Source organism: Callithrix jacchus, chromosome 22 (assembly GCF_049354715.1).
Source record: "Callithrix jacchus isolate 240 chromosome 22, calJac240_pri, whole genome shotgun sequence".
NCBI lineage: Eukaryota > Metazoa > Chordata > Mammalia > Primates > Cebidae > Callithrix > Callithrix jacchus.
In genome coordinates this window covers 49,484,175-49,495,722 of record NC_133523.1, presented here as the reverse complement: position 1 = coordinate 49,495,722, position 11,548 = coordinate 49,484,175, and positions in this window count along the sequence as shown.

The window sequence follows — 11,548 nt, the reverse complement described above, 5'->3', positions numbered from 1 at the left end:
ACACCTTAGGGTATCCCTGGCATCACTGCCCTCCGTTATGCAGAGTATAATGGGAGTATGTTACTGGCAGAAAAGCTGCTTTCTTGTGATGCAAATATTGAAGCAATGGACAAGGTGTAGATCAATCAACTTTCTGTTCAAAATATTTGCTTTAACCTTGACTTGGGTGAGGGTCAGTTTTTTGTATTTGGAAGCTCAAGCACTCGCTGAATGCAAATCGTTATTTTGAAATAACGTAATTGTCTAAAGTTGTATTTTAAATAGTGATACCTTGAAAGGCGCCATAACACGGCACAGCTTTTTAAAATACACTTTGGAAAATATTTGTGAATTTCTTAAAGGTAAAACCTTTTCCATTTTTTTTAAATGCAGGGTTTTTTTTTCCTAATTAATGTAAAACAACCCAGGAAAGAAAATATGCCCTGAAAATAGGCTTTATCTTAAAACTCAAACAAAACTACAGCAACTTAGAATAAATGGACATCTTGCTGCTGCTGACAGTGTTCTAAAACCCTGCTGTATCGTGTCTCAGTGGGGAGGCTTAAGAGGGAGAAACGGGGAGGGAAAGGAGAGCCATCAGGAGTACGCAGGTCACTTGGAAATCAGGTAATAAGGGAAAATGCCAAGAAGAGGTTTCTTTTTTTAGTGTGGTGTTCTTCCAGTGTATGTGTTGAGGCAAGGTGCTTTTTAGCTTTGGGGCCAATAAATTTTGATTGGAAAAAGAGAGTGAGTTGAAACTTGCCTAGAGATTAATTTTAGGCGGACTCTGAGGAAACCATATAGGCAGTGAATACGTGGTGACGAAATGAGAAACATTTCAGCAGATGATGAAACAAATTATTAACTGACTTATTACCCATCCAGGCAGAAACAGCCACTTAGATCTAAGAGTCTACTTCCCTCTTAGGTGGGAGATAAGGAGCTTATTAATAGCAAAATAAAGTTGGGTTTTGAGTTTATTTGTCCCTGTTCTACTCATACCCATGAAAATTAAGTGTAGATTTAATACATGACTATATCTGTTATTCTTTTCTTTTTGTGGCCACATCTCCAGCTGATAAAGGGAAGTAGCATGTGGGTGAGGGATGAGACTGAAGTGACTGCCTGCTGCACTAATTCTCAGAATTGTGCTTTATAGTGACCTGAGCAGATTTTGTTAAAAATCTCAAGTTTTGGGCTTTCCCATGAAGCTTTTGATGTAATAGATCTAGTAAGGCTTGAATGTGTATGTTTTAAAATGTTTTCTTGAAGCTGGGCACAGTGGCATGTTCCTTTAGTCCCAGCCTGAGCCTAAGAGTTGGAGTCCAGCTTGAGCAACACAGTGAGACTCTTATCTCTAACCACAGTAACAGCAAAAAAACAAAAACAAGAACCACCTCCACCAACAACAAAACACCTCGAGGTTTCAATACAGTCCTGTTTAAGAACCCCGGAATAGATAAGTGCAATATATACATTTCTGTATCTCAAAAAAATGTAAAAAATCTCTAGAAGAGTTGGCATTTGCTCGGTGCTACGTTCTTCACAGTTCTCCTTTTCAGTAAGATTGGCCTGACTCGGCTGTCTGTCTGTGACTGGGAAGAGAAAGGGAACATTACTGGCAGTATCTCTTGGCTTACAGAATAACACCTTTTTTCCCCCACCATTAGTCATTCACTGCCATTCAGAGTCTTTAAAAGTTTGCTGATAAGTAATCTTTCAATGAGAAGAGGCTGACTCTTTAACGATTTCATGTCCCTTTGTCACCATACAGGTGATTCTGTGTCAACAGATACTCATTACAAGTTGGGTTTTCTCAATTAAAACAGCTAATCCTAAATGTTTTTTAGTTGAAGTTGTATTGTGAACTGTCTCAGTATGTCTGTTAAGTTTATAGATCTTTAGCATAACCAGGATGTCAGCTTTACACACTGAAATCCATGAAGCTGATATAAATTTGATAAACATCAAAATCCTTTTGATTAAAAGAATTTCCATAGATTAATAATTTAGTTTTGGCACTCATATAAACATTCTATTTGGCTAACTTAGTTTTGGCACTCATATAAACATTCTATTTGGCTAACAGTCTGGGAAAATTACATACCAATAGATTGTAAATGAATACATGTTGGAAAAATATTAAAGCGAGTATTATGAGTCTTAATAGCAATTTTTATTAAATATGAGGGCCTGATTGGTAAAACGATACTAAAGAAAATATTTTACATGCAAATACTTGGATTATACACAACCATTTAGTTACACATTCATAGCAGATATAAAAACAAAAGGGCTATATTCTAAATGTGCACAGATTTGTTTGCCTCTATACATTGAGTCAGCATGTACAATTTACAAGACTTATGCAGAAATCCGGACTTCAGACTTGTCCTGAAAAGTCAAATATGGTGTCCCCTGGGTTTCTATCGCCGGTGGCCTGCTGTGCAGAGTTTGCGCCTTTATAAAAGGCCTATGTTCTCCAGTTGCCACTGTGCCCGCATCAGTACTTCCCTTACTCAGCTCACCTGCCTTGTCCTGGTATTTGAGTTTACAACTCTTACGTTGTAGTTGATTTTGATAAGGATTTCAAGGCTTTTAAGTCAGTGTGCATTTGTTTATAACATATAGTCTATAGATTATATACATCCCTCAGTTATGGGGTTGAATTTTATAATTTAAAAACTTTTTTCTTTATACCACAAATAAGCATCTCCCAATACGAATGCCTAGAAGTTTTTTCTCAGGTTATTCCTGGTTATAGCTGGATAGTTTAGGAATTCTGCAGGCATTATATCTTTCTCCTCAGCAATCTTCCTTAAAAATGCAAGTGACTTACCAACTTTCATTATGCTAGAAATAACATCATGAATCGTTATTTCTTTATAAGCCATTGATAAGCCATTATATTTGTATTTGCTTTATATTTAGCCTAAAATAAAAAATAATTTTAAATAGCCGTTTACATGGAAACCAGTAAAAATGGATTTAAAATGTAGAGTTGCATTAGGGTCCCAGCATTACCATTACAATTGAGAATAGAGTTTCTTACTGAGCTCTGGTTTTTTTAATATTTATTTTTAAACTCTTTAACCCTCTCTCTCATACAGAACATACTGAGCTTTATAACAGTTAAGATAAAAACCTGTTCTCTTGTATTAAAAGAAACTCACAGACTGTTTAATAATATGGAAAGTATGTACATTGGAAGCCAATCACTCAATTCAGAGCTCATTTCCTTAGTGACCCATTTGGAGCAGGAGGGCCTGACATTGGCATCTGGGACCCTAAGATCATTGATAGAAATGAATCACGCAAGTTTGGAGCACCCAGAGGAAACCTCCAACTGTATCAGGAAGCTCTGGAAACTGTGTCTCTGAAACTCTTAATTCCTTAAATGTTAATATTTGCCACAAAAAGTATTGCCAAATGGGTATTAGATAAAGTTCAAGAGATTTCTTGATTATTGGATATAAAATACAGTTTTGTGGCCGGGCGCGGTGGCTCATGCCTGTAATCCCAGCACTTTGGGAGGCCAAGGCGGGTGGATCACAAGGTCAAGAGATCGAGACCGTCCTGGTCAACAAGGTGAAACCCTGTCTCTACTAAAAATACAATAACTAGCTGGTCACGGCGGCGCGTGCCTGTAATCCCAGCTACTCAGGAGGCTGAGGCAGGAGAATTGCCTGAACCCAGGAGGCGGAGGTTGTGGTGAGCCGAGATCGCGCCATTGCACTCCAGCCTGGGTAACAACAGCAAAACTCCGTCTCAAAAAAAAAAAAAAAAATACGGTTTTGTGATACTTCTTATATGTAGATTGTCATGGAGTCTTTCTCTTGGGGTACAACAAGCAAATATTCTTTGGAATATAGTTTAAGAAACACTGCTCTAGAGATAATAATTTAGATCATTAATTATGTAAAAAACTTAAAATACTTGCTACTATGTTTTAGGTTTTGAGGGCTGTAGAGGTAAAAGATACAGGCCTCGCCCTCAAGAAGCTCTTGGTTTCAGTGGGAAGCAGTGAAGTGATTACCATGTACCATGCTAAGTGCTGTGATCACAGCAGGGATTCTTGGGACTGGTATGTTTGAAGGGAGTTCTGGGGATGACCACAGTGAATGTGGGGAGGCCGAGAGCAGCACATCAGAAAGCACAGAGGAGTGAGAAGGACGGGACTGCGTTTCATTCACTTCCTTTCTATATTGTATGTTGAAGTTCAAACATCTTAGAGAAGATTTTTAGTTCATTTGAGAAACTTGTAATTTTGTGAATTTTTTTTTTACTGTTTTATAAATGTGTGTTTTATAGGATGGAAACACACTTTTATTTGCTATAATTTACAAGAGACAGCAAATGGTGGAATTTTTAGTGAAAACCCAAGCAGATGTGCATGCTGTTGATAGGCTGAGATAGTACAGTGGTTCTTGTTTAAAATAAAAACCTGAGTGTTCTAGAGTGGAGTCACTCGTCAGAAATTAATAAAATTAACATAATTATTAGCATATTGTGAAAAATATCAAACCAATAATCAGGTAGAAAAGCAAATATTGGACTAAGCAACATGAACCTAGAGTAGGATTCATTTTCTCTACAGAGTGTTTGCTATTTGTAATCTGATGTTTTTGGTCTTGTAATCTTATATTAGCTAAAGGTTTTTGTATTCTATTAAATTTTGAAGTGTGGGCTTTTAGTTTATGACTAGTATTGCCATTGTTATTATTATTATTTATTGTTTTCAGGCTGTAGATGGCTCTTATCTGACTCCTAGCTGATATGAATTACAGTATTTCAGACTAGGAAAGCAATGGGGAAATCTTGATTTAAATCTTTGCCTACTTTAGATAAATGACCTCAGCACAGTTTCTTGGCCATCAAGGGACTATAAGTTAGCAACTTGTATTATGTCATACCCCAGTGGAACGAGACTTCCCTGTTGTCCCTTTTAGCCTCGGTGATAATTTACAAAGATGAACACTTGAGCACCCAAGATGCTTGTAGACACAAGCTTGTACATGGAAGTGGCTATAATGTCTACACTGACAGGCAGGATGTTAAACTGATCAAGTGTATCAGACTGGCTGTTGAGTAGTGACGCTATTAAGGTTCTTGAATGGAGTTATTTGTTATTTCAGAATAGCCCTCATGCTTCCTGTACATTATGGCTTATCAGGTATTGTCAGGATTTTTCTTCAGCAAAATATTAATGTCTTTACTCGAGATACGTGTGTATGAGATGCAGAAGAGTATGCTGTATTTCGTGGTTTGACAAGGTGTTTGTATTAAAAGGCCAGTTAATACTAAATTGATGTTTAAAATAATTGCAAACATTGAATATTATACATTAGGTGAGAGTTCATAGTTTGGTTCAGGTAGTTTGAACAGCAAGAGTTAGTCCACTTTTGAGCTGGAAATCAAGCGGAAGGTAGGGTTAGGTAGTGGAATGAGATTCTTTCAGGACTTTAAGGCCTTTATCCCTGGGGATCTCAGTGTGGTTCATTTTGTTCTAAGGATAATCCCCATGCATCAGATAAAAATAGAGCCACATCTTTGACTGGTTTTTTCTTTTTCTTTTTTTTTTTTGGTAGAGGCAAGGTCTCACTATGTTGCCTAGGCTGGTCTTGAACTCCTGAGCATAAGTAATCCTCCTGCCTCAGCCTCTCAAACTGCTAGCCACCATGCCTAGCCTGACTTTTCTAATGAATTATTGGGTCTTGAAATGTTCAGTTTAGCAGAAAATGTTTTATTGTCACCTGGGACTATCTCCTGTATCTTCCTCCTTTGACTTTTCCAAGAACCTAAGGTGTTTTCTAAGTCGAAGGAAGGCAGTCTTTCTTTACAAGTCAGAAGCGGGGGAAAAGGCCATTCTAATTATTCTGTTGTTTCCACGGATGCACTTGCTGTATTGCTGCCATTGTAACTGGTCCTGCAGTCTGATAGTGATTGTCCTTTGCCACCAGGACGCACTCACTGATTCAGGCCCTGAGTTTTCATGGTGATTCATACATAGAGTTCAAAGCCGCTGTGTTTATTAGTTTATGGACTTATGCTCAGCCATTGTTCCCAGCACCCTGCTCTGGGAGCCAGGCCTCCTAGCTTTACCCACACAAATAGTCAGCAAGTTGATGCCTCCCCTACACTAAAAACATTGTTTGGAGCCCACATCTTAGCTAGACTTAGCCTGGACCTTCATGGTGAGTTATCCTTTGAGACACCTGTTGGTCTTTCCTCTAACAAATACTATTTGAGATCGTTCCCACCAGTCAGAGATGTTCAAATAATGCTGCAGGAAGAGGTTAGAGTCCCTTTCCCTTTTGCTGTCAGATTTGAATCTTGAGGATTTTTATATCCTGTGCAGCAGCTTTGGTTAGACAGCAGAAGGTTCCATGTTGTCTTTCCACGGAGCAGTGGGAACCAACCTGCAGTTGGCCCCTCAAGTAATCCATTTCTACAAGAATAACCACCTCCCAGGCGACTTGCATGTCTACCTCAAGTTTTCAAAATATTTTAAAGTTCTGCCTCACAGGAAGCCACTCAGTAAAATTCTCGGAATCTCAAGCAGGTGATTTGGGTATAACAGAGCATCTGTGACTCATGAGTATCCATGTGTAAACAGGGCTTCAGCAGCATATGCTTTAAACTTGGGTCAGTACAGAGCAGGTGAGCAGAAGCGTGGCTGCTGCCTAAGGATGGCGCGCAGATTCATAAAGCATGCCATCTGTTGCTTTGACCCTGCAAGGTCATTTCAGTATTTTCTGACCAGCTCCAAGGAAGCAGTGTGAGTGAAAGCAAAATGGGAGATGCCTGATACTGAAAATGTGATCATCACTATAAAACTGTTGACATGTGGTGATCATGAAATGAGAACAGAGCTGAGTAGCCTATGGGATGTTATTAGTACATGTCTTGGAAATGGGAAAATGTCAACTTGCATTTCCTTCAGAACCCTGAGAAACAAGAAAAGCAGGGTTTTTTTCTTGTCGGTTAGTTGGAGAGGACCACGGAGATCCAGCATCCTGGGACAGACGTGCTGGCTCAGAGTCTGAGGAGGTAGAGAAGGAGTGGTGGTTGTCCAAACCAGGTTTTGACATCTGTTAATTTTCTGCTCTTGGTGTGATCGATGAGCTCAGTAATAGGGGACAATCATGTTATTTATTTTAATGATAATACATTTATATATAAATTTAGTTATAAGTTATGAATTACCTAAAATGCCCTGATTTACAAGCCACAATAAATACAACTAATAAAATTAGCACTTAAGAACATTTTATGAAAACTGCAACATTCAAATATTAGAACCTATGGAAAAACACACATCAAGCTTTATTTGGGACTCCAAAATAGTTTCAGCAATGAAGTTCAAGAATAAATTATTCCATTGCTTTACTGTTTCTCTGAACATTGAAGCATGTAATCTCGTTACATCTTCCTAACAACCTAGTGAGGTAAGGCAACAAAATCCTTATTTTATAGAAGAAACCATGGAGCCTAACAGAAGCAGCTTGTCTGAACACAAATACCTGTTGGTTACAGAGCAAGGACTCGTTCTGAGTGCAGGACGCTTTGCGCGATGTCCAGCTAGGCATAGTTAATTTACTGAGCTGTGCCCCCTCCATTCATGAGTACTTCCCTTTTTTTTCTTTAATTATAAAGTTAATAAAGTTGTAAAGCTTAAAATTTTGAAGTGTATGGGACAGAAATTAAAGTTCTGGTATTAGCGCTGATACTGCCTGAAATGGTTTAAGAATTTACTATGTTTGGTAAATATTTTTTATGTTAGTATTAAAATAGCAATTTTATTTATTACTTTTTTATACATAGAATTGGACACCAAATTTTGGAACATAAAAAGAAGATACTTGGATGCAAGTCACACTTGCATTGTCTTACAGTAAATTTCTCACTTATCTTGTTGGTCCTACTCTTGATAAAAAAGACAGATGTAAGATTAAGGTAGTTTTAATGGAAAGAGACCAGTTTAAAAATATGTGTAAACTGCAAGTGTATATATATGTACATACATCTATGTAAAATAATTTTCAAAATTTAACTTCTTTAGTTTGGAATTCAGAGTTATTTAAGAAGGTAGTTGTGTCTATAATCTGAAACAGTATTCTCTGAAAAAAAATCATTTACTTAATTACAATCCCATAAGCTTCTGTATAATGTTTTTTGCATAAATAAGAAAAAAGACTGTCAAGTTAGTATGTTGTATGTTTTCTCTATAGTCACATTATAGCAAATTGAACTTGTTATACATAGGGATCTTCTGGTTCATTTTTATAATAAATTGTTTGTATTTAGTAAATAAATATAGTTGACCCATGAATAATGTGGAGGTTAGGGACTCTAATTTCTGTGCAATTGAAAATCCGAGTATAACTTTTAATTTCCCCATCTTAGCTACTAATAACCCACCATTGACTGGAAGCCTTCCTGATAACATAAATAGTCTATTAAAACCTATTTCATTTGTGCTGCATTATTATATACTGTGTTCCTACAACAAAATAAGCTAATGAAGCTGTTAGAAAATCATCAGAAAAAATACACTGACTTCTCTTTTTTTTTTTTTTTTGCAAAGGAAAGATTTTTTTTTTTTAAGAGGGAAAAAGAGAAAAAGAAGGGGAAAAAAAGAAAAAGAGGGAAAAAGGAATATTACTTCATTCCTAAAATGGGTTTCAATAATGGCCGATCAATATTTTGAGTGTTTAAAGTGGTTAATGCATATTTTATGTGTTTAAAATGGAGAGCTCTATTGTGTTTATTTGTTCTGGCTCTGAGTTCAAGTCCTGGATATCGTTATCAATTTGTTGTCTCATTGAATCTAAATCTCATTATGTGTCTTATTTATCTGGGTGTTAAGATCTCTTATTGTTACGTTAATCCTTTTACCCTTGCATCCTTGTAGCTTTGAAATCTATTTTATTAAGTGTGAGAATTGCAACTCCTGCTTTTTATTTATTTATTTTTGCTCTCCATTTGGTTGGTGAGTTTTTTTCCATCCCCTTGTTTTGAGTCTTTGTATATCTTTAGATATATCGTTAGATTTTGTGGATAATGTATATTTTGTGTGTTTAAAATGGAGAGCTCTATTGAGTTTATTTGTTCTGGATCTTAGTTTCAGTCCCGGATATCGTTATCAATTTTCTGTCTCGTTGAATCTAAATCTCATTATGGGTCTTATGTATCTGGGTGTTAAGATCTCTTATTATTACATTAATCCTTTTACCCTTGTATTCTTGTAGCTTTGAAATCTATTTTGTCAAATGTGAAAATTGCAACTCCTGCTTTTTATTTATTTATTTTTGCTCTCCATTTGGTTGGTACGTTTTTTGTTTTTTTTGTTTTTTTTTTTCCCAACCCTTTATTTTGAGTCTATGTATATCTTTGGATATACCGTTAGATTTTGTCTGTATCTTTTATTGGGAGATTCGGTCGATTTAAATTTAGGGTTGCTGCCATTTGATATTAACTGGCTATTTTGTCCTTTCGTTGATAAAAATTCTTCTTTATGTTAATGCTCTTTACTTTTTGGTGTATTTTTAGAAAGGGTCATACTGGTTGTTCCTTTCTGTGTATAATGCTTTTTAGAAGTTCTTGTAAAGCAGGCCTGGTGGTAATAAACTCTCTGAGTACTTGCTTGTTCCTAAAAGATTTTATTTTTCCTTCAAATGTAAAGCTTAAATTGGCAGGATATGAAATTCTGGGCTGAAAGTTCTGTTGATTAAGTATATTGAATATTGGCCCCCACTCTCTTCTAGCTTGTAGGGTTTCTGTTGAGAGATCTGCTGTAAGCCTAATAGGCTTACCTTTATGGGTAACCTGATCTTTCTCTCTGGCTGCCCTTAATATTTTCTCCTTCGTTTCGATCTTGGTGAATCTAACGATTATGTGCCTTGGGGTTGGTCTTCTTGAGGAATATCTTTGTGGTGTTCTCTGTATTGCCTGGGGTTGAATAGTGTTCTGCTTTGCTAAATTAGGAAAATTTTCCTGGATAATGTCCTGGAGAGTATTTTCCAGCTTGAATTGATTCTCTCTGTCACATTCAGGTACACCAATCAAGCGTATATTAGGTCTTTTCACATAGTCCCATATTGCTTGGAGACTTTGCTCATTCCTTTTTATCCTTTTTTCTCTATTCTTGTCTTGTCGTTTTGTTTCATTAAGTTGATCTTCGACCTCTGATACCCTTTCTTCTGCTTGATCCATTCGGCTGTTTAAGCTTGTACATATTTCACTAAGTTCTCGTGTTGTATTTTTCAACTCCGTAAGTTCATTTGTATTCCTCTCTATATTGTCTATTCTTTTCAACATTTCATCTAACCTTTTTTCCAAGTTCTTAGTTTCTTTACATTGGGTTAGAACAAGTTCCTTTAACTCCCAGAAGTTTCTTATCATCCACCTTTTAAAGCCTACTTCAGATAATGGAACACAGTCCTTTTCCATCAGGGCTTGTTCTGCTGCTGATGAGTCCTTTTCCGTCAGGGCTTGTTCCGTTACTGATGAGTCCTTTTCCATCAGGGCTTGTTCCGTTGCTGATGGGTTCTGATTTTGAGTATACTCGGCCTTCTTAGGCTGTTTTTTTCCCTTCACTGTAGATGAACTGCCTTTCTAATTAGGTTTCTGAGTCGACGTCCAACTTATTGATTCCCAGTGCTGGGATCCGAGCAACCCACTGTGGCAGCCTAAATAGCAGCGATAAGACTGATGGTGCTCTTCTGCCCGGGAATCTCTGGTCTGACTTCCCTCTTGAGTCCGCAACAAGCGGCTCTGACTTCCCAGAGCTCCAAACTCCGGTCAGTAGGGGAAGCAGTCCCGTTGGCTCTGCATGAAGAGCTGCTGCGCCGAGACGCCGGCAAAACTGCTGCGGTGGCCACAAGAGTCGCACTGGCAACCCATGGGGCTCCTCCACTGGGAATCAGCCAATCGGTGAGTGACGAAAATTCGTCTAAAGATGTGGCGTTGTCTCGTTCTCTGAGCTTTCACTGGGAGCTACAATCCTGAGCTGTTAGTGGTCGGCCATCTTGGATCCTCTATCACACTGACTTCTCATAAAACGTAAGCGGTTCCTTCCAAAGGTCTTCATCTTCATTATCTTCAGGTTGATTAGGCTGAGGAGGAGGAGAGGTAGATCTTGTTGTCTGTGGATTTCAGAGGCAGAAGAAAATCTGCATATAAGTAAACCCCTGCAGTTCGAACCCTTGCTGTTCAAGGGTGAACTGTATTATGTATTAATTTGTGTCACTAAGAAAGTAACTATCTTTAGAACTGGGAACTCAACATTCTCTTTCTTGTACCATAAGTAAATGGCAATGAGAACTGTAAAATTGAACCAGCGTGCACCCATCCAAATTGGAGTTTATGTTTTGGAGATACCCACTGAGTGCAGAAGACAAAAACAATTCCCTTGTGAGAAGTACAAGTTATGTTACATATTCTTACATAAGCAAAAATGGCTTTATCTGTCATAGTTTACACACACACGTGCTCTTGCACGTACACATGTACACACTAATAAGTTAAAAGTCCTGCTGATTCTTTATGACCAAATCCACTATTTGCA